Source organism: Pygoscelis adeliae, unplaced genomic scaffold (genome assembly GCF_000699105.1).
Source record: "Pygoscelis adeliae isolate BGI_AS28 unplaced genomic scaffold, ASM69910v1 Scaffold31, whole genome shotgun sequence".
Classification (NCBI taxonomy): Eukaryota; Metazoa; Chordata; class Aves; order Sphenisciformes; family Spheniscidae; genus Pygoscelis; species Pygoscelis adeliae.
Genome location: NW_008824233.1, coordinates 4413179 through 4438162, shown reverse-complemented (window position 1 = coordinate 4438162; position 24984 = coordinate 4413179).

Here is a 24984-nt window from a genome sequence, read left to right as displayed (position 1 = left end):
AGTTTCCCTGACGGCCTTTAAATGAGGTTGAAGATGTAAAGGTGGCCCTCCAACTCGGTTAAAAGAATTAAACTAACCACTATTTTAAATAGTCCTGCAAAATATATCTGTAAAGGGCAATATTTATAGTCAAAACCTGTCAAAGCATCAGTACTTTCACATTTGAGGAGAGGAAACAGCTCAAGTCCGGAGAAGGGAAAAGTGTGATGTGAGAGGAGTAGACTTGCAACCAGAGGCACCACCTGTCCTGGGAAATGGCTTGAAGATGCTTGAAGATGCTCCCCCCACTCTCTGCTCAGCGGCCTAAACACTTCCTACTGTAACTGGGTCAAGTAAATAGCTATGGCACTCAGGGAAAACATGGATCAGGGATGGGCTTCAGCTGGCCGTGAAACCTTTTGTGCCATTAGTACATGAGGAGCAGTATTGAGAAAAACAACCTGAACTTGCAGAAGTGTCTTACCTAAGCTACATTAACTGGAAATTCAAAGTCAAAAGCTGTTGTTTCAAAGACCTCTTGGTCTTTGCAATGGATTAATGGACCAAACACCAAGAGAATATCTCGGTGATGTATTTATGCCAGTGGTTATAACAGCAGTTGTAGTTTCATATCTGAAGGTTTAGTTTGCTATAAAAAATACCATGAAAGCAGTATACCTCCATGTGTTTAGTCAATAGGTAGTATAGACCAATGTATAAATATGTCTCAAAAGGTATAAAAGCAGGGAATAGAGGGGAAAGGAATTGCTATTGGAGCACAGCTTCTAAATATAGTGCAGCACGCAGAAGAGAACTTTAAAGTCTGCCAAACTCTAAATTTAGGAGAGTCCCAGAGCATGTCCATGCCTGTATATCTTGCATATGTGCACCACGACGGGATAAGAAATGCCTGCCCAAATAGCACGCTTACGGTTAGCTCTGCAGAGCTGACTTGCAGCATTATCCAGAGGCAGAGCCATGCCCTGTTTCTCTGCACTGACAGTTCCTTGCCCAGATATATATTGCTTCAGTCCAAAACCTCTCCTGGAGGGTCCCCAAAGTAAAGCTGAATGTAATGTATCAGTGCCCTACCGACCTGGCTGGGTATTAATTGCCTTTTACATTTCATGTAAGCACATTCATCTCGCTATAGTGAATTTAAAACAATGGTGAAAAGCTGTACTGGAGGTACAGTAACCAGAGGCAAGGTTACAAAAATATTAGTACTCTAACTCATACATATGGGAGAAGACGAAGACTCATGAAGCCTCTGACAGGAATTGTCTACATTAAATAAGCTTCTAAACTTTATTCAGCTTTTTTTTTTAAATTTTATTTTGGAAGTGCTTTGAGTCAGGGGTGAAAAAAAGCCACAATTAAACTGTTTCAAACTATGTTGGACACTACGTGTACCATTCCAGATTAAAAAGCAATCTTGTTTAACAAGAACTCTTCCATCTTTCTCAGTCTATGCAACTAATGTGTTAAAGTGATTTCCTTGTCGTACATTTACACTGCTGTATTAGCCTTTCCTAGTCCTGCGCAGTGCAGCAGAACAATAGCACCTAACGTTGTGTCTGGGCTGTGCAGATGAATCACACAAGTAGTGGCCCTCTTCCAAAAAAATGTACGAGTCGATCAATTGCTGGGTCCTCTAAAGGTTTCCTCGTCTTTTCCTGCAGGTTTAAATAAGAAATAACCCCACAGAGCTTACCACATTACATGCAAAATGCAATCAATATACAATATGGGCATACAGTTTATAAAGTGACAGCCAGTGTGTTGCAATAGGTATGCAGCATCCTGGTCGACAGTATATTTAAAATCCCCCTCCTCTGTTAGCGAAGCTGGTGCACATGAAAATGGGGTGATCTACATATGGTCACATCTACTCGCCTCAAAACGTGCTATTTTTAACTTGGTTTCTTCTTGATTCTCATTCTAAACATTGCTGCTTGTTATGCTGCTCTGAATCCTCTAAATGACTTTGAGGCTGTAATGTGTTGATGACAGCCATTTGCTGGGCTGGATTTAAATTTACCTTGTCCCACACCATTTAAGCTACAACAGACACTGGCAGCCAGCGGTCACGGAGAGAAAATGGGAATGGTTCAAAATCATTTCTCCCATAACATATAAAGAGAAGATATGAGGGAAAAGAACTCATTAAGATGAAATGCTACATTCAGAGCAACGTAAATTAAATATGGTGTTGACATGCTGGTTGTGGATAAGGAAAAAGGCAGACTACTTTTACAGCAACATTTATTGCTCCTGAAATGAGGCGGAAAGGTGCTATAGCATGCAAGTGTGATAGCTGGACGAAAGATACTGTCTCTTTGGTACACTGTTCTTTCTTCTCCACCACCTGATAGATGCGGATGTGTAGCAATGTTATTCCCTCTAATGCAGACAACTGGGCAAGACCCTGGCAGAAGTAAGGGATGTGTGGCCTCACAGTGGTTAAGATACTAAAATTATTAAATAATTCAGGTTGGCAGGGACTTCTGGAGCTCGACTGGTCCAACCTCCTGCTCGAAGCAGGGCCAACTTTGAAGTTAGGTCAGGTCACTCAGGAGCTGTCCAGAGGAGTTTTGAAAGTCTCCAAGGATGGAGAACCCACATCCTCTCCGGGTGACCCCTTCCAGTGCTTGATCACCACCACTATGAAAATTGTCCTCCTGACATCCAGTTGGAATTGCCCTTGCTGCACCATGACCCACCGTTGCTTCTCCTCCTTTTGCGGTGCACACCTGAGAAAAGACTGGCTACGTCTTTTCTGTAACCTCCCCATTAGGAAGCTGAAGACAGTAATTAAATCCCCCCATAGCCTTTTTTGTCTCCGGGCTGAACTAATCCCCATCCCCTTCCCATACGGTCGCTCCACAACATCTGTTTGGGAAGGTGTGCCCGTTAATGACATCTGGGATCAGACCCCAGGCACAGCTTACAACACTATTCTAGACAGATCGTACCAGCTTCTAGCAGACCTGAGATAACAGACTATCTCCTTTTTCTTCTTTTCCTCTCACCCTTTATCACCTAGTCCAGCTCACCATGCCAATCACCGCACTGGAGCTGCCACTGAACGTTCAGGAGGGACCAGTGACTTTCCCTTGGGTGTAACCAAGGAGCCAGACTATGAGTTTCCAACCACAGGAAACCCGGACTGAAGGAGTAATGCTTGCTATGACAAAAAAAAAAAAAAAGGCATTTAAATGTAAGCTTTGCTGCAAAATCAGGTGCTCATTTGTCACCTGCTTTTGAAAAGGGGGTTCATCAGATATAAGTGCACTTTTTTAGAAAGGCACAGAAGTGATGTCTTCAAGAATTTTGAAATAACGTCATCTCCTTGCTGCAAATTACCTCTTATGGAAATGAGCCATTAATTACATTTGCTTTCCTAATAGCGACTTCACTGTGCAAAGTGAAAAACATATTGCCAATTTTGCGTAAAGCATCTTATGGTAAATATGCTGCTTTTTTTGAACAGACCTTTTGGGAAAACTGGGAATGAAAGCATTTACCCCTGCTCCATCATCTGGCCCTCCCAGCCGCAATATCTCAGTGCCCACGCAGGATGTAGCAGCATGAGCAGGCTGTAAGCTGGCTTTGCACTTTGTTGGCCTTCAGACTATACCTGGGCTGCCTTAATTATGTCAAAAATAGCCGTCCCCAGAGACAAAAAATATGAGTGAGGCCTGCGGGGCTGCACTGAAGTTTCATCTACGTTTCTTTTACTGTCTGCACCTTTCCGCGCAGAAGGGAGGACTGATGCGGAGGCTGGATTCATCCCCTTGTCAAGGGGGGAGCCTCGGCTGGCCCTGGGAGAGTTCCCGCGGGGGCTCAGTGCTGCTGAAGTGTGCAGAGCAGGCTTAATGGGGCCACGGATCAGGCTGGATATGTGCTCACACAGTCCTGAACATTTGCTTTTAACAGAAAAATAATTTTGTGACTATGCAAATGCTTGGCTTTTATTTTAAGAGCATGGTAACAAGGACTCTTCTGAAGTCCTAGGCACGTAAGAATTTATAGCACAGTGCATTAAAACATACATGTTAAAACACTCAGAGTAGAACCGCCCTTAGTAAAGGGCTCTCAGCTCTGTAATACACCACGCAAGGGAAGCTTTCAGCAGCTCAGCAGCAACATCACCGTCAAGGTAACTGCCTGCCCGCTTCCTCGCTAGAGCAAAACCAGCTACGGGCACTCCCTTGCCTTGCCTTGCTGTGCAGGCAGCACCGTTCAGCCACCCCTCAGATACCACCCCATCCTGCCCCACCAGACCACTTTCCCCTTATATGACATCATTAATTTGGGAATTGCCCAAATGATGGCTTCGAGGCTCTCCTCTCTGCCCCGACCCTCCCAGCTATCCCGTGGAGACAGAGAAAGCTGAAGGGAATGAGAGAGGGATTTGGAGTGACTTGGTGAAATGCTGACTATTAGGCTCTATTCCTAGATGCTCTGTGGCTTTACTCTATGTATTCGTCGTTAACTTTCAACATAGGCTTATTATAGAGAAACTGGATGTCTTGAGGGCTATATTTGGAATTGCTGAAGCAAGAAAATTCTAAAATTGCAATTGCTGCCTACTGAAACATCGAATTTGCTCTCTAATTAAAATTTCTCATATAAACTTGAGCTACTTCAGCATGCAGAGCATTTTTCCTGTCTCTGCCTAATGTTTATACATTCAGTCTCTGTGGAAGATGAATACAATTTTCTTTTCTGAGACCACCCCCATTTTAGTTGCAGTATGTTCTTTTTCAGCTTTAGTCTGTGTCACCAAAATGGTTTTGGTGTTTCCACCTCCAACTGATATAAATTTGCTGTAGTGCATGGGATTAAGGAGTTTATATATGTGTGTGTGTGTGTGTATTATATGAGATTATATATATTTGCATTTTTACATATATATACATATGTTTGTTTGTATGCATGTATGTAATGTTCATACTATTTATAAATAATATGAAGACCACACGTGGACAATGGATAAACAATCTTTTTTTTCTTTCTTTTTGTCCAAGAAGGGATTTGTGTTTGCTATAACTTTACCCCTGTGTGCAGCTGCAGTGTCTTCTGCAACAAAAAAATGACATGCTTCTCCAGTAGTGATGCCACAGTGGTGATTCACATCTATTTATATTTGATCTTGTCTTCTGTCATCGGTGTCAGACTTTCGCTCGCCCTTCCCCCTCCTCTTTTGGTTTGCTTCAGTGCTGATTATTCCGCAAACGGCAATGTGAAGCTGTGTGCAGCACGATAGCAGACAGAACTGAAGGGCTTAATGAACTGCATATGCCACTAAGGGCTTCCTTTGCTGCAGCATGAAGCAAAAACTCTAGCGGATCAATTAAAAAAATTCTGTTCTAGAAAAAATATAGAAAGGGTATTTTGAGGGAGGAAAGGAAAGATATGAGAGAGGAATATATGACTTCAGGCTTTAGTCTGAAAAAGGAAAATGAAATATTCAAGTCATTTTGCAGACATCTACAGCTGTAGATTAGGGATGCGCACCGAGGCCACGCGGTGTGCTTCTGGCTGAAGAAGCAAAATTAAGTAGACATTGTTTCTAAATATATTATCTTTCAACAGTAACGCAAACCCACAAAATAATCACGAGGTTTTTGAAATAAGAACCGCAGAAAGACTTTAAGGGTATTGTGCAATTCAGAATAGTACATCCTCTGGCTATTATTTGAGCTGCTCTGGCGTTACAGCAGCCCTAACATGAAGAAAGCTGATAAACTGCACCAGTCCTGCCACAACACACCTCTGTTCACAGATGGTGTATGTCCTCCCTCCCAAAAATGATTAGAGAGTCATATAATAGCTAGGCTTGCAACATTTATTTTATCATTTCAATTCTGCATGCAGAAAAACGTTATCAAAATGACTTTTTCAAAATCACTCATCTGCATGTATTTCATACATCCTTTCTGGTGACTGCTGGTTTTTCTGTGAACTGTAAGATTTGGGAGGCTAAGAGAGTCTTGCTGTCAGTCTATTTATCTGTCACTAAATGGCACCCTGACACTTATGGAAGTGGTTCTGGAGGTAATACCGAGAAACGCTTGTCTCCAACAATCTCGCTGAACTCTGACCGCTCAGGAGATGCCCCTGGCTGTGAAATTTCACATGGTTCCCGACCCAAGACAGGAGATGACAGCTGATCCTGACCCCAGGCTGGACAGGAGCACGAGCATTTCTGACACATCCCATGTCCAGTTTGAGGTCTAGAGACACTTGTGTAGATAGTCTGGGACATCATTCTCTGGCGACCTTGGCGCTAGAGAAGCTCCGCTGTCCAGATTTCCCAACAAAGCAAACGAGACTCGGTTCTACTTAAACCAAACCTCGATTTACTAAAGCTTATTCTGGGCCTGTAAGAACACAAAGACTCTTTTACCAGAGAGAAGAGAGTGGAAAACAGCAGTGTGATTGTTTTCATAAATAATGAAAGAAAAATCTCCATCACACACTCAGCAGCGAACAACTGAGGTTTTTATTTGAAAGAGCAGAATATTCAGTCAGTGAATTCATCGCTATAGGAGACCTATACAGTCTGCCACAGACACAAATAAAAATGCAGCCAGCACACACAGGAGGTGATGCAGAGGAAACAGATAAAACAGAACTAGTTATTTTTAACTGCCATTAATATTACAAGAGAAACTGTGACAAAAGGAGCAGCTTCAGAATTCAGTGTAGTGTTCTCATTAATGCCAGCAAAACAGTATCTAATGAGATATGTCATATCAAGAATAACGCAAAATGAAGGCAAGAACAGACATCTTAATAAGACAACCACAGCATCAATTATAAAAAATATAAAAATTATTATTGTGAGATTCTGAACAAAATCTTGACTTAATACAAATAACAGACATTCCCTTTACCGCATGTTTCAGTCTTTTGGCTGTACAAGAGTATAAACATTTCCAAGAAGAGGTGTTTTACCAAGACAGCAAGACAAGCCGCTGAGCATATATTTCTCAGCTTGGATCACAAAAACACACTCATTTTCTTTATGCCAATGATTAGGATGATAACTTGCAGTATCAAAGACGCTTTATGAAATGCGCTTTATTGACTGCAAAGAATAGAAAGAGAACGTTATTCCCATAATCTCTTACCTGAGCTCTGATAAAGAGGTTGTTCAAAAATTTAGATGCTAATTTGAATAAACGGCATGAAAACCACCTGCATATGTTTACTTTCTGTGAACGTGATCGATCTGTTCACCTATCCTTCTATCATAAAACAACTTTTGATAACAGAAGCATCTGATATTCCCTTCTTTCCTGCTACCTTTCTTGAGAGATTATACTCCCAATGGGTTTTTTTTTTCCAATCACTTGTGATAATAAATTTAATTAATATCACTAGAGCACAGGAAAAATACAATATCCTATCAGATAATCTCAATTACATAACTCAAGTATTAGTTCAGCTGTAAAAAACAGAATATTCACAGTAGATTTGTTCATGAACGATCTATTGATTAAAAGATGATGATAGTCAACTATGAATATTAATTTACAGGCTATCTGTGAACAAACACGTAAGACTAATTAAAGATGTTTATGTCTTGGATGACTTGCTCATCTCTAGTAATCCATACTCTTATTGTCTAGCAAAACAGTTTTACAGACAACTTGGTAATTTCAGGCAACTCTATTGTAAGAATATCAACTGATGACGTACTCTGCATGGCATGAAAATCATAATACATAATAAATACAGTACTTTTAAAATAATATGAAAACAACTGCTTCTGAATGAAGTAGTCCCTCCCCCAGGCTCTCATTTCTGAGATGAACTAGCATTTATCAGCATAAACATTGGTGTGGCCACTCAATTGGATCAGGAAACTGCCCTGGATTAAAATTAATTTAACAAGACAAATAAACAATAGTTGTTTTCAACATTGATTTTAAGGATTATCTTAATTTCTCCTGGGTGATGGCTTCCCACTTCAGTCTCCTAAAGAAGCACCATCCTGTCTACTTTGAAGGAACTTTCTATTTTTTATTCAGAAATAAAACAAAACTTCCTAAATCTACTCTTGCCGAGGAGAGGAGAGAATAAGAAGAACCGACCCTTATCCGTCAGACTGAAATTTCCAAATTAATGTTATTATTTTTCAGTCAAAATATGTTCAGATTTCAAAAGCTGATTACTTTTTTAATGAGGAAAAGTCTTTAAGGAAAAACAGGTATTCTGAAAACAAAATCAGCAGAAATCCTTATTTTCCATCTCCTAGATGGAAATTTTTCCAGCAGCTTTAGCTTAAACCCACCATCGATCTTCCCACTACTCCTTTTCCAGCACAGCATGAAGAAAATTTGACAGAACGCGACTTCATGGCTTTCAGGATGTGCAGAGATCCCCATGCACTTTTGCTCATTGTAACCCTATGAAGCTGAATATTACGGTACCTCCTGAATGTGAGGCCTGCCAGGTGGTACAAGAGCACTAGAAACCCAGTCGCTCAGGTAACTTCTGGTGAACGAACAACACCGCACCAGCAAGGCAGGGACCAACTGAGCTCTTCCACTGCTGACTTTGTGGTCATCTCTTCTCATTTTGGCTATCTCTAAGCACTACAGTATATCACATCTTACTCATTACAGTCTCTCCCGAAAACAAACGATATCCAAGCTCTAATGAAACCACTTTCATTGTTGCTAAGACCTCAAGCTTTTAACTTTGTACTTCTAATTACTAAGAAATGGGTGGGTTTCACTACCTCAGCTTGAAAGACAGATGTGAAAACAGGCTCCTTTTCATACGTGTGATGAGGGACTGCACGGTACTGGGAAAACAGAGGAATCTGTGATATATGATATGCAATTGTAACGATTCTCAGTACCTACATCCCACGGGAAGTGTGTGTGCTCAACCTGAGATGGGCAACCCGTCACAGACATGGCTAAAGATATCTGAGAGTTAGCCAAGAGGCAAGCTGTGGTTTGAACCATATAGCTGGAAAACAATTAGGTGAAGCCACTGGGAAGTAAGTAAGACAAAAGACGACATACTACATTGATTCTCTGAACCTTTGGTCCAGAATTGGCATCTCCATCTATCTCTGCATTGCTAGGCGCAGGAGGACTTCCTAGGTTTGAGTGGATGCCCTAGGTATTCCACAGATTAATAATTGAAACATACCTGCCCGGTTTCCTCCTTGCCTTACATTTGATTTAATGAGAAAAAACCTAAGACTTGCAGGCCAGAAAAGATCTACAGTCCATGCCCAACAACCATCTACAGCTAAGCAGGAATAGCCTTTCCATATATCTGCAGACCTGAAACTCCAGTATACTCCAATTTTGTAGGGATCTGCCCAACATGGGTGAATTCTCTGGACAGATGAGATCTACCTACAACATCTCAGCTTGACTCTAGCAGAGGGAGGCAGCCAGACAGAAGGGGTTATAGCTCAAACTCTATCCTTCACAGCTTCTCACTGTGTGCACGATCCCTGAAGATGCAGGCAGGTAAACCCAATTTACAGCAGCCCCAAGGCAATGCACAATTATTCCAGAGGCCACCCTAGACTCCAAACACTCCTAAGATCAGAAAAGCAAAAAGGTAGCAATCAGACACCTTTTCCTTTCCACTCAGGCTTCACAAATCTCAGTTGGAGATTAATTATTCCTATGTAATTATGCTAAATTCTGAAGTAATGATCATGTAGACAGGAGACACTAAAGTGAAAATTAAAATAAACCATAACTATATTTTTATTTAAAACCCTGATTCATAACAAGGCTATAAATAACATCAAAGAAATCAATGAGGATAGAGCATTAATATCGAAGTTAACAAACTGTCTTCATGTAGTATTAGTTTCTGTGAATTTCTTCATATAGATAGATTTGAGGGTGGCTTGTCTTTAATTTTTTCTCTTATGTGGAAGCTAGATTTAATACACTTTGAAATATAAATAGTAATGAGGTCATAAAAGATGCTGAAATGAACAAGAGTTGAAGAAAGGAACAGATAACTAGAGAATTCAGCCTGATAAGCAAGTTGGTAATTTCAAAATGCCATGAAGTTGGGCTAGATGCTAATAACCCCCTAAAAAAAAGCAACCCTAAACCCCTCCCCAGTAGTCTTTCAGCTCAAAATCTGGTCACCGTAGTATGTAGTCAAAAATTACTGCCAGAGAAGACAGCTGATGAAAATGAAGCTCAGCACAATCGTTGCCAACGCAAAGCCATTGCAGAAAATAAATCACGGCAATGAGAGGCAGAACGGAACTGTTGGGTTGTCTGCTCCATGTCCCAGCAGTGGAGGGATGTATCTGTTGTTTTGTTAGTACCTTTTTTTAGTTTGTGCCCATTTTAAGTGACCCCTAGGCACAATCTCTTCCAACACTTCTCTTGCAAGTCTGCCTCTGATGATTTAAAGATGCCCAATAGGAAATGCTCATTTCTGCATAGTCAGTTCTGGTAAAATTCAGTTTGTTAGCCATAAATATATTCTGTTGCATTATCCAGAGTATTCCACACTCTAAGTTTTGCATGGCCTATATGCAGTTATGCAGACATTCCTTAGAGACATTCTGGTAAATTATATTCAGTTTCTGCATTTGATTTTAAATCCAAGTGAAAGAAAATCTTGGGCAGATATTGTTGAACTAGATTCCCACAGAAGCCATGCCAGTGTCTTTTCCAACTCAACTGTTCAACTGACTAAAAAAGAAACTACCTGTCAGCATCACCCATTCACCTTCTCTTGCTTTCCCCTGCTTGGAGAGGGAAGACAGGTCTAGCCTTCTTAGTGAATAAATAATTATTTTCGCTGGTTTTATACTCAGTTAATTCACTTTATGATGCACTTCATTTGTAACTTTGAGTCTTCACACATCTCCATAGCTCCCAGTTTTGAGATGAAAACAGCATTGCCAGTTCACCAGTCAGGCAATTCACAAAATGTTGCCAACAGCTTCTCAAACAAACTCAGAACCAGAAGGGAATCGCAGGTCTTAAACCAAAGGGAGTCTAACGAACTGCACCATCCCGAGACACAAAGAGAGGCACATTTAGAGCTTGGAGACTTTCACAGCAAGTGAAGGAACTACACTGCAAAGCCCACAAAGGGGATGATGTTGAAAAGAAATGAAGTCTGCAATTTCTGTTCAGCTTTGCAGGTCTTGCACCATTTGACATTCAGAGGAAGCCCATATGGACATACACAGGCAGCGAGAAACGTCCGTTTCTGTAGATTGGCAAAAATATTGTCATGCTTACTGTGTAGGAGGATAGTAACTTCCACAAAAGAGCAATAAATACATTTAAAGTAACGATAAAAAGAAAACAAAGAAATTCAACATTCCTCCAAGAAGACCCAGAAAGATTTGTTCATCTTCTACAATGGGTCTTCAGCTGAACAGAAATAGCAATGTATTCTACTGTAAAACCACCTGGTGTGGTATTTTGGAAACCGATACTGATTTACCTATCCTACCTCTTAAACCCTTCCCATGACCTTGACCCTAGCTGGCAGCTGCCAACAAGAGGCAATATATAGTGATTATTTTGTAGTCTCTACCCAGTTCCCAACTGGATCCTACTCCCTCTCCCTTATGGAAAGGTAAAACTGCCATTCATATCCGCCTGGCCAGAATTGGTCCCCTGGGATATAGGTTTCTCTGCAAGGTTAAGATAAATATGAATACACTACCTTTTCTCATCCGTCTGCAGTATGAAGGTATGTGGGATACCAACTCCTCAGTGTTATCCCAAGCTATAAAAACAGAAGAACTTGGTGAGGAGGGGGTTAGGGATTATTTTTGTTTGTTTGCTTTGGGGCTTTTTTTTTTGTTTCTTTTGTGGTTTTTTTTTACTTCGGAAAACAATCTCTCTGTGTGAAATGTGGTGATTGGTGGCTTGGGTAATACTGTTTTAACCCGGCTAATGTAAAAGCAACATTCATTCTTAATCAAGTCAATGATAATTCTTTTAGCTCTGCTATTTGCCCGGTTTACATACATTAGAGTGATACATTGTAGTGTGATATGCTATATAAAGAAATATTTCCCTTATCTCTTTTAAATTAATTGCCTAAATTTAATACTTTCCTATTAACAAAATAGGAGTTCATGACTCACTTTTTTGATATCATCCTTTAGTTTATATTTCTCCTCCTCTCCAAATGTAATTAATATTAATGTTTAAATTACTTCTAACATAGAAGACCCCTGTGTCTTTAATCATGCTCATTTCTGGATCTATTTAAAATTCTTCTCTCTTTTTCCACTCAAAGGACATGACTGAAATTTTAATGCTGTCTGCAAAATGGTTATGTGCCACTGCTTTATCACATGTAATGACATTCTGCTCTCATATATCCCATTTAGCTTAGCCGACTGTTGCTATGCATCCAGAAAAGGTATCCTTATATATCCACAATACCATAATAAAAAAAAAAAAATCCACCCAGAAATTGAAAAAAGTTGGTAATGAACTTTTCCAGAGGAGAAACAAAGGGCAGGCACTAACCCGTTTTCTCACCCTGAAGATGACCGTTTGGTTCAGGGGTGAGGCACACTGCTGAAGTAATAGCTCAGCCTGTACTCATTTTTTTATAAAGTCATAGAGACTAAATTTTATCAGCCTGGCACCTTTCACAAAGACTATATACACCAGTGGATTTTAAAGATACTGTTCCAATATACTGAAAGCGCAGTAGCTCTCCTACCAAAGACCTTTGCCTCTGGGTCTTTAAGGAAGCTTATGATTAAACAAGCCTTATCGTGAATTTTTTTTCTGAGTGTCCACTTCTTTGTAAGTAGAATGAATTGCTGGCTGCTGCATTAAGAATTCCTCAGAGCATCATGCTGAGTAAGATCATGCTTAACGGTTGGTTTAGGCAGGTTTATACCTTGCCAGTCAATGGGAGAAAGCTGTTTTATAGACACCACTCACTCTGATTTGATGCCAGCCACTGTCCTCGTATTAAAGGGGGATATTTAGAATTGACATGTCTTTTGTCCCTAGCCAAAATGAATAGACAGCTTGTGTTTTGTCATCAGAGATGGTGCTGCACAGTCACTGTAGCAACCGAAGAAATGGTTATAAATCCCCCCGGGGGTCACTGAGGACCGTGGCAGTGACTCGTGTGACCTCATCCCTCTTCATTTGGAAGAAGCAAGACCCGGCACTTCACAGTTCTGGATAGACAAATGTTCAAGCAAGAGATGGTTCAATGAGGCCAAATTAATTTCTCCACCCCAGTAGTTTGGGAATTGTCTTGCACTGTTTCATTTCAGGAGACGTTTCAGGATGTCTGGCAGCAGAGCGACCATCGGACATCAATCCAGTACTTGTGGGGAAACTGCTACGGTGGCGCTGGCAGAGAGATGCTCTTGTATTTGCTTGATACAAACAGGATCCAGCACGTCGACGAGTACTGTCTTCATTTCAGGCTACTGCTCTGTTTGGCCAACAAATTACAGACAAGTCAATCTAAACCCGCTCTCCAAGACACTTTCTGTTTCTGTTTGATTCAGCTATGAGACCTTAAAGCTGAGGAAGTCTGGTGTAAGCATACAGTGTACCTGGTCACCACATTGCTATTAGATCTTTACCCTACTCAAAATTCATTTTCCACTACTTCCCAACCACCGGAGTGTGCGTGAGCAGGGAGCCAAAGGACCGTGCACCATCCACGTTGTTGAATTAGGGTCCTATATGCTAATGGGCAGCCAAGCTATTTCAAAGCAGGCTTTAAAAAGACAGATATTAGCTCAGTGGCAATACCACCTTGGAAATTTTTACTCACTTGCAGTTCTCCTATACAGCCATTTAGAAACCTGAAAAAAATCGGTGTTATGAGAGTTATTTTATTACAGTTTGGAGTCCTGTAAGTTCTATTTCAAGGGGCATTAATGCTTTATTTGACTCTTTAACCTGAAGTGCTAATTTATATGTTAATGCCAATAATGAGCTAATATTTCTGGGGTTGTATATCAAGAATTTCGATGTCTTTTAGCCACTGCGTGATCTCAACTTGAGAATTACTGAAGGACAGTAAATCAGGATGATCAGTACTTTAACATATAGTCAAGTCTATGATACTATAAAGCATGCTAGGTGTCAGAATTTGCCTGGGTTGTCTTGTTGGCCATTGATTTTCATAGGACCAAAATTCAATATAGTAGACGGCAGTTACTGTCCCTCAACTAAACTAAACACTGCCGCTATTTCTGAGGATGAATATTGCATTTACATTATACAGTAGTAATGCAATACCCCAACAAATGGGATTAGGGTCTCATTGCACTGAGATAAATCAAAGCATAGCAAGAGACAGTTCCTGCCATGAAGCATTCACCACCTAATTAAACAAGTTAAACAAAACGTATCTTCTCAAGAAGAAACAGAGAAGTCGATTGCCTCATTAAAGATTTCACAGCTTTTTGGTGGAAGAGGCACGAGTAGGAGCCCAGCAATCCAGCCTGGTACTCCCACCTAGGCTTCAGTTATGCCTTGAACATGGGTTACTCTGTGAGGTCAGACCAAAATCATTCCCCTTCTACTTGCAGAAATTATGGGTTGAAAATGTAGAGATTTGCTGATGTGATGATTCGCATGGAAAATGAGAGACACCCAACCACATGATCTGGAGACCCCTTGCTTCTAGCCAACAACAGCCCCTGCACAGCACTGATGACAAAATGCCCATTAGAAGCTAAAAGAGGTTATGATACAGACAGATTTTGTTGTCATGGACTGCAGAGAAATGAGCAGATATTTTTTGGACAGCTTCACTGCAGAAGGACCAGAATATTTATGGGTAACTCGTTTGAATACCCCACATAAAATAGTCGAGTGACCTCATAATATTCTTTTGTGATAGACCATTATCCCTGGTTTATATGTGGGATGACAGAGGCAACGAGGGCGGTTCAGTTGTCGAAACATAGAGATCCGGTACTATTTTAGAAACTTCACAGTGATGCTCCAGGACTTCTTGGTTTCCCGAGGTTACAGTCTGGCTTCACGGTTATATTTGCCAGCCCAATGCAGATGTCTTGGATACCTAGGATCTACATTTAAGCTTATTAATTGCTCCCTAAGTGACCTAAAATAACCCAGGAATCATGCAATGAACTGTGAAAAGGATCCTGGGCTGTACTTCGACGTGACAACACTCAACTGCATTTCACAAATATCAGCTCTTTTCTTGCCTCTTTCATTCAGACCCACACAGCCACCTCTTCGCCCAGACCAATCAATTATATTTTCACCAATTTCTCTCCCATTTGCAGCCTACGTTGACAGTCAATTTGACTCTCCCTCTTTTTTCTACCTTTTTTACCTGCTGGTTGTTATTTCTGGTCAATAACAGCCTATGAAACTATTCATAAAAACAAAAGATGAGGGGGGAAGAGGCAGCCGACGGGTGAGCAGAGAGCAGCCCGTGTGGGCAGCAAAGGCTTAGACGATGCAGAAATAGAGCGAACGGATTTGAAGGCAGGAGGAAAGAGGAGGCAGAGATGAAGTTTTGTTCTTTCAGGAGTAGGGATGAGGAAGAGGCTGAAACACACCACAAAACTAAACTGGCAATGAGCATCAGCAACCAAAAACAGTGACTGATTTTGCCAGTCCCTTTCCCGTACTAAGAAGACATCGTACCTTACCCTCACTTACAGTGTAGCCATAAAGAGATCTGCATTCACTACCTATGATTTTCCATCTCTTACTGTTTAGCTATTCTCTTACAACTGTGCATAAAAAAAAGTGACATCAAAGTGACGTTAGACATTAGCAATACAAGAACAAAAAAGAATATAATGGGTTTACTCTCCCCTTCAGTTAGACTACCTGTATGCCTGCTTGGTTCTTGCGGTTTCAAAGAAGTCAAAATGGTCTGCAGACAGACAGTTGGAACCCTAATTAATCCCACATGGGTGCAGCAGGAAAAAAAGAAATTTTGCTCTAGGATGTTATATTAGCGCAACGCCCATTAAGATTTCTAGTTCTTGTGCCGCCTGAGAGACAGTGTAAACACTTTGGGAACACAGAACATTTTATTTTTATGTTTAGACAGTGCTTTGCAGTCAGCAGTCAGACAGGGAGAGAATTAATACTACAAAATTAATTGTTTCACTGTGAGACGGCATTTTACACGATTCCCTGTATCCAGCAAATGTCCGTGTGGAAATGGAGAGGCACAATTCTTAACAAATAACCCACGTTCTCTATTCTGCTCTGGTTAGGTGGATTGGACTGGAAATTCTCCTTTCTGAGAGTATTTTCTGAAGTTAATTTTTGTTGCTGCTCAAAGATCGGAGTCGAACATACCAGCTAACAGATTATCTCTTGACCCTGAGCAATAGATGTCACATACTTCACGCAGGAAATGTGAGGAATTGCCACCTACTTTTTAAATTCCAACTCAAAGCATGAGAAATAAAGTTTAATACAATTGACTAGTTAAAGCTTTTGTGACTCCAGACCTCTGCTCCATAGGCTCATACAATAACAACGCCTATTTCGTTTTACAGTCAAGGGTTTTTTTAACTTCTCAAACATGAAAAGACAAAGACTCACAATAATATATTTTCTCCGCTAATTCCTTATGCAGTTTGGAGTGCTAGGGATATGATTGTCGTTCGTTTTATCTGTGTAAGAAACTAATGAAATTATGGAGGCTTCAAACTTCACCAGATACACAACCAAAAGGATTCTTTCCATGTCCAATTGAAAAAAATAAGCGCAGTGGTACCAGTGAGTGTACCTCAAGGTAAACTCTTTTAATACTATTTTGTATGGGAAGAAACTGCAGTAATTTCTGTACCATTACAATTGTTCAATTAACAGTACAACAATTAATAGCACCATTGATTCACGAACAAAAAAACTGATACGGTTTTCAATAATTCAAACACAATCAGCAATTTTTATCGGTGCTAGAACTCTTGCCTTGTTCTGAACTAATTATTTCTGTCTTGAGAGTCTCCCATCAGTTTCTTTCCTGCACCCCATTTCAGGCAATTACTATGTCTGTAGCAAAAACAGACTGCCAAAAATGACAGTTGGTAAAAATGACCCCTTTTAGAGAAAATGACTTTGCAAATTCTGCTCTTTTGAGTATTAAAAAACCTCATCTTTCAGGAACCACTACTGCACAGTAACTTTAAACTACCTGACAAGAATTTTTGACAAGCTCGGTGTTTGGGAACGTCTTGAAGACTGACAATTTGTGTGACACGGCTGAATATTTTTGCATGTGATTATGGGAATTTTGTCTTATTCGTCATCTTAATTTTTATACGAGCATCAAAAGTAAGTCCCTGCCAAAAATAAGTGTCTCTTGTTGGACACCCATACCCCGGTTTTCCATGTCACATGCAGGTGATTGCCTGTATTATGCCACGTTTCACAGTTACTTAACAATACAGGATTATTTGACACCTCTGTTCTATAGAGGATTTGATGGGAAACAGTGAGCATGGCAAAGTTTCATGTATTCAGGCCAGCAAGGCATTTAAGCAAAGGGGAAATGCCACTGGCTACACTAAAGTGATGAGTAAGTATAGTACATTGCCTGGTGTATAGTACATTGCCTGGTTCAAAAAAAAAAAAAAAAAAAAAAAAAAAAAAAAAAAAAAAAAAAAAAAAAAAAAAGTCAAGCTGTTTTTGAAGTTTGCTCAAGTAAGGGCTTATGTCCAAGTAACACTTGGATATAAAACACATTTTAACCTGCTCATCAGGGACATTCAGGGCTGCCTTGTGCTCTCTGGAATTTAAACTACTTAGCAAGTTTTCTCTGATGCCTATAGCCCTTCAGACACTGGGTATTGCTGCTGTATAAAAACAACCAGGTATTTAACAATGATGTCTTGAAAAGAATTGCAGTCACCTGTATTATACAGCTTGTCTTCCATTTGATAGATTACATGCTACAATGAAATATATACTTGTCCATGTAATTTTTTAACTGCGTACACGATTATGATATGCATTGCATTTTAAATTATCTTCCATTATGTTTCATGTGCTGTACAGATTTCAGTTGGCATTTGCAAGGCAGCCAGAAAATTACAGCAATTATTGAAAATTACTGTGATATAAAAGCGATGTGCTTCCCCTCCTCCTATCAATTTTCTTTGTATTGGTATATAAAACAGACTGCTGCTTCAGCACCTAGGAAGACAAAGTACCTTTTTACTCCTTAACTATTAACTGTGCAGAGAGGATTAATTCTACTTAGTTTTATAGTTTTGGTAGCAGATATGCAGTCAATATTAATTCTAAACTTTTTTTAGGATTATGCTTTTTATTATCTAGCTGTTTACTTGACTTAGGCTAGAATTTTATATGTATTTTTATATATATGTGCACTCACATATATTTTCATGAGTATAACAGTCAATTCTTTATTCTTCTTTGAAAATATAATCTATTTTTAATTTCATATTGCTTTTCTCATTCAGATTGAGGAGCTTTTAACAAGAACTTCTTTGACCAACTTTTTTTATTACTTAATTTATCTTAATGGCAAGGACCTGTCCTATGAACTCATCTATCCATGGTTAGTTTTACATTCATGAGCAGTTTCTTAAGGCCCTATGGGTACGCTCATGTGCACGAAGTTAAAAATTCATGTGTTTATAAGAACAAGGTCTTATTTTGCCTGAGCTTTCTCAAATACAGAGCACTAAGACTTCATTGTGTTCCTTTAAGGGAAGAAACAATTCAAAAGTGTTTGAAAAAGAGGATTACTGTTTTTCATAGCATACATAAACAACAGTAATAATTTTCATCATGTATGCTTAACTATAAAGCAAAATTTGTAATGCAAATGTCTATACTATAGCATAACAAACTTGTACTTTGTGTGTTCCTGTGAGTTTAACTGAATCTGACATTGTAAATGGCAGGAATTTTATTTACTTAAAATAATATCTGTATTATGACCTAACATACCAGCTAAAGAGGATGTTGTTTGATTATAATTCAATTCTACATGTTTCTTTCTTTTTTATGCTTAGAAAAGCAAATATATGCAATGTCTTTACTGTGACAAGAAGGTGTCTCATGCTAGTTGCTGGAAAAACAAACCAGAAAAAATCTAAATAGGAAAACTATGTTAAAGTAAAACAAAATTTCAAACTAAAACCACAAAAATGAAATAATTCCTGTTTAAAACCTTACCTTGGCTCCATGTTATATCAATTGGAACAGCTACCCCAGAAAGATACGTAAGAAAGTTCTCTGATGTGGGATACTGGGGTATGCTACGTCATGATAGTACAAAGTCAGGGCCTTAAATTAAGCAGGGCTCTTATTTATTTACCTTTTCCTTCTGTTGTGGTTTTCTCTCTGAACTCCCTTTCAATTTTTCGTCTCAAGTTTTAACTTTCAAAAAAAGGCCACCAAGAACACAAATGGAACACAGCTTATCCATGAGCTTAACTGGAAAACGCCAAGCACCTCTGTTCTCTGCTTAATATCAGTAAAGGTATTTACTCTCTGTCCAGCATCCTTACGTGGAAGAAGGATGCTGTGACAGCAGGCAGCAGTGCCATGAGCCGGAGGTTAACTGGAAGCCACAAACAAGTCATACCTAACATTGCTGAACATTGCAACCTCCACTGATTCCAGCTGACCATTTTGACACAATTTGTGGCGCTAATTGTACGAGTTAAATTAGCAGGCTTCCTCCCACACACGTTTCAGCGTTTCTAGACACCTGCCTTCACTTCATCCATGGCTCCTTCCGCAGTAGGATGCTCTTGTAGTTAAACAAGTATTTTGCACAATACACTGTCTACTTATTACAGTGACAGGTGAATAGCGTCAAGGCAATTTTTAGAATTACGTGCAACTTTCTCATTGTTTCTGATGCAAGGTGAACCAACAAATTCCAGGAAGACAAAACCTCCAGAGGAACAAGCTTAAGTGCACTCTTCTCTTTCCTTTACCCCTCCCCAGCATGCAAAAAACCCCAAACTCAAATACTGGTGCAGTTCTAAATGGTTATTTTTCCAGGAGCTCGGTGGCGTCCTAGGCATTGGATGGAGCATGTCAGCCTAAAAACAGCAAAGAAATTAAGCACCGGCTTCGAGAAACTGCTCAAAGTAGTCAATAAACTGAAGGGCCTGTACTCAAAGCATCTTTTCTCTCTCTCGTGGTTCATCTCTAAACTCCCCTTTTCAGTACTTTTACTTAACGTTTTGATGTTAGCTGTACTTAAGTCTGTACGTGTTTCGTTGAGATGGACAGAGAGACACACAGAGAGACAGACACCCTGAAACACCGCGGCTGTGTCAATCGTAGCACAAGAAGTCTGATGTCGACAAGCAGCAGGTCGCAGCCCCTCTGCGGGCTCCCGAGCTGAGACGCTCAGGAGACACTCAGCACTCAGCACTCAGACCCATGGTCCGAAAGTGCAGCCGAAGCGGGCGGCGGGGCAGCTGCTCAGCCCCCTCCGTTCTGCTTCACCGAACGCTGGAGGGCCTGAGCATCCCTGGAGTTGGTCCAGCTCCCACTCCTGTGGTCCCTCTCATTTACACAACCGCACGGGCAAACTTCACAACACCTCATATATTATTTGGCTAGGGAGGAGCGAAAGGACAGTTGCAACACATGGATGGTTATTACTGAGTCTAACCAGATGAGCACATGTCGTGGAGCTGCCTAGTGTTACGGTTTAAAAATAGACATATATTTATGCCAGCTTTAGTTGCCATGGGTAAGTCTAAACTGTGTTTAGTTTTCTTTTCTTCTAAACAGTGCTTTAAGTTATGTGAACTCAAAAAAAAAGCAGAAACCAGCCATGTTGCACTAAAATATTTATTTTTTAAATGTGAAGTGCTGACAGAAATGTGCGGTATGGCATATGCACAATCAGGCAGTGTGACGAAGGCTGAACTACCAGTGTCCAGCATCTGTCATTCATAAAGGAAACTGTCTACCCAGTATATATCAATATAGGTTACTATAGTAACACAAGAGCTTTTATTTTTCTTCAGATTTATTATGTAGAAGCCAATGAGCATGTTCAGACACTCGTGCATTCATAACCCCGCAGAAGTGTCTGGTGACTGCTTTCTCCAAGGCAGCTCTAATAGACTTGTTAACTGCTAAAGACCGCAACCCACACTGAAAAAGTGTAGAAACAAAAAGCAAGCAGCCCTCACAACGATAACATACAACCATAATCCAGGCTTGTATCCATAGCTCAGCAAAAATCAAAGATGATGTCAAAAAAAAAGCAAGCAATTAAATAAAATCACTGTTGTCATTTTCTAGGGTAAACTCGAGGGACGAGATCCTACAGCCAGGACATTTTCACGTGTCCTTACTTGCTCTCGAACGGCAGCAATGGAGTAATTCCAAGGAGATGCGAAATGTGGAATAACACCATCACTTTGCTACACAGGGGGTTCTGGTCTCGTTCCCTGTGACTTGTTCTTACAGTTTAGTGCAACAACGTTGTTGCAAAAGTCATAAACAGATTTTTGCCAGCTTCCCCTAGCAGAACTCCCCAGTCCGTTGGATACCGGGGAACCACAAGACAGAAATGGTTAAACACCCTGGAATGACTCTTTTTCTTACAAACGCATCCATCTTTTATGACTCATCTCTTTTCAATTCACTTTAAGCACCATTTAATTTTAAAACTGAAACTTTGTAGGTAGCTTCAGGGCATCGTAGACAAGACAAACAGAAAGCAACGGTGCTCCAAGATTGCATTAGTTCTTACCAGGAGAGTTATGGAGCACCATAGCTAAAAATACACGCACAGTCTATTTCAAGCATTGTTATATTTGCTCACTCTTTAGTTTCCTTTGGTAGCTAGCTATGTTGTGGCTGAGTTCAGGAGCAAGTCTTCAATCTTGTGGCTCTGTGGTTACAGGAAAAAGGCAGCTGAGGAACAAATTTTAGTTTTATGCAGCTGTATAGCAACACTTTGGGCACTCTGGAATTAAAGGGAAAAAATTAACTTGACTTCGTTTGATTTCCTGCAGTGGACTGCTTTATGGCAGGGATGAAGGATAGTCCGTGGTTAAGAAACTGGCTGCACACTTAGAGCATGAAAGTGCGGTTCCTGAATATTGCAAGGGTTTTTTTTTATTTCCATGAGCAAATTACTTAGGGCAAGGCTGTCAAAAGTAATGAATGATTTCAGCTTCCTCCAGATGAGGTTGCCCAATTGGAGACAATTTAATGGACCTTGATTTTCTGGGAAACGTTGAGAATCAGCATCCCCCAAAATAAGGTCCCTTTGTCTCCAGTTTGGGCAGTCCAGATTTCCTCCTCACATTCCTACATGCTTTCTGAAAATTTAGGCCAGTCTTGCTGGGGCTCAATTGCCTATCTATATTGAGAGAAAACTCATATTCTTTTCCCCATCTTTTATCTTTCTTTCATATTTATTTTTGCCTGCTTAGCTGCAAATCCCATTTAGCATGTCTCTGTATAGTGCTCGGTATCGAGCTCTCAAATCCCATCTGAGGGATTTGCGATGTTACTAAAGTACAAGTATCTCAGTATCAGAATCATCCATTTTGATTTGTATCTTTTTCAGTGCTGTATGTTGAAAAATACTGTACACCTGCATCCAGTTTGGGTATGGAATAGTTGGCATAAGGAAAACAACTGGAACGCCTTAGAAGATTTTTCTTGCCGTGACACTGTGGCTTTTGTCAAATTCCCTTCCCTACCCTTAGTGTTGGTGCCATGGCTTGGGCTGCAGGCAGAGCAGCACGTGGACACCATCGACTCCATCCCACCCAAGCGAACGGAGTCCCAGAGAACACATTTCCCCCGATAGCAGATTCGCAGATACTTCAGTGCTCACATTTCTGCCACACTCTCCTGCGTGAACAGGAGGACACCACAAGAAGCACTTTGAAAAGCACTAATCTGCTTTAGCACACTTCATTAAAATCGAAATCCGATAAGCTGAAATATGCTACATTTTAACAAAATCAAAAGGACTTGAGGAAAATAAAGCATTATCTCAACCGGCTCTTTATTAGTTTGAGTTTGCAAAGAGGAAAAGCAGCCCCACGGGGCATTAGCCCCGGCCCCAGGGAAGCAGGGTCCTCTTAGCTCGTTCCCCGGAGCACACCCTGCGGGAAGCTCTGGCTAGGAAGCCAGATGCGGGACAAGCAAGTGTTCTCAGTACTCTGCTCACTGACGAGTTTTCCCGGGATGGGAATCGGCTCCTGCCTCTCAGGGTCAGCGTCACGCAGCATCGCCGGCACTAGGAAGAAGTCCGCTATCGCTAGACATGTGGGTAGCTGCTGGTGGCTACAGTTAACAGTTCTAGCTAAGCCTTGGCCTTGTAAACCGCTATCTAAAATAAATGGTATTTTTCTGAAGATTTTTAACATCTCCATCACAGGCTTCAGGGCGAGATCGGAAATAGCTCACGCCACGCTTTGCCCTGTGACCTGCCATTCTTATTGCAAAGTTATAAGCAAGCTCTGTGGTCACTCAAGAAAAGAGTCTGGCATTTCAGGGGAGGGGGGTTCTTATTACTTAAGCAGTTCAAACTTTAGCAGAAACAAAGCTATTTACTTAGGGGTAATTTATTGCAATCATTAATATTAGTTCTAATTCAGTGGAGGTAAAGACAGCAGATCTTCCTGCCCATTTCAATTTAACTTGTTATGCATGATCCAGTCTCTTAAACTTTGGTAAAATACTCTATCTAAACAGTCCACAAACTTTACTGCAAAGTGTTAAAAACCTAAGGGTCTTCATCTACTAACTTTTGATTTCTGTTCTGAAATGCAGAGCTTTATAGCAGCTTTGTTTAAATTATCTGAGTTTAGAGAGCACTTAAATTCAGCCTTGAGCTGACCTTGTTGTACAAACTGTAATTTTTTTGGCACCAAAGCCTCAGGCTGCAGTCTGCTCCTTGTTGAGCGCTGCACTGTATCTTTCCAAACACATCCCCTGAATGCCTCCCCTAGATATTCTCAGCAAAAGCCCGTTTCCTCCTCAAGTGCGGATGCTTGGCCAAAAGCTCGTTCTCAAGTAAGCAGTGCAATGAATTATCCCTTCTTCCAAACGGAACAGCAACCACAAAATAATCTACAGGTTAAACCGGGAGCTCTTGGAGCTGTGTAGACGTATGAAAAGACTTGGAAGTTCTGCCTTGGAAGCACGAGAAAAATGTGACTTCTAATCACCACGTGATCATACCGTGCATGCCTGCAGACATCTGCTTGACCGCATAGAGCTGCTTCCTGTAAAAAAGAGTGAAATTAAAACTTGTGAGCCTCGGGAAATTTTAACTTTTCTGCGTTTTGTTGGTTCCAAAACAGGAGGCAGCTGAAACAATGATCTCTCCTCTCCAGTTTAATGCTGACCCCACTCAAAGTGAGTATCTAGGCTCTCCCTGGAAGTATTTTTGAGAAGAAAATGGTAGTTTAATGGAAATAGTGGAAATGTCTAGTGGAAGTATCTTTTTCCGCTAGAAAAAAATATTCTGGCGGAAAATTGCAGCCCACTAATTCAGGTGTTGCTTTTAATTTTTGAACTGCTTTGCACAGAGTGTATCTTTAGGCAGACTTCTGCATTCTTGCATGATTTTTCACCGTTTTTGCCATGCACATGCTATACTTGTTTATTTTTTATTTATTTTTCAGTAAGCGCTGCCAGTACCTAGACTCTTCACAGGCTTGCCCTCTGAATATCCTCTCTCAGGTCTTCTGGGCTCCTGATATCATTCAGAGTCCCCGGGAGCTTGAAAACCCATCCAGGAAACCCTAAGCTGTACAGAGCGCAGTGAAATTACAATACTTTAAGGGTAAAAATGCCACCAGGAGCTCACTGCAGAAACGGCGCTGTTACTCCTCGCTGGCGAGTGCAGTGATTCTGTCCTCAGCCACCTTCCCCACCGATGTGGGAACTGCGACCCCTCTCCCGGTGGAAGGTACGCTGTCCCCCCACGTCCTGCAATGAAACAGGAGGAGAAAAGGGGTTAAAAACCAGCTTCAGCTACTTGAAACAGCACCTG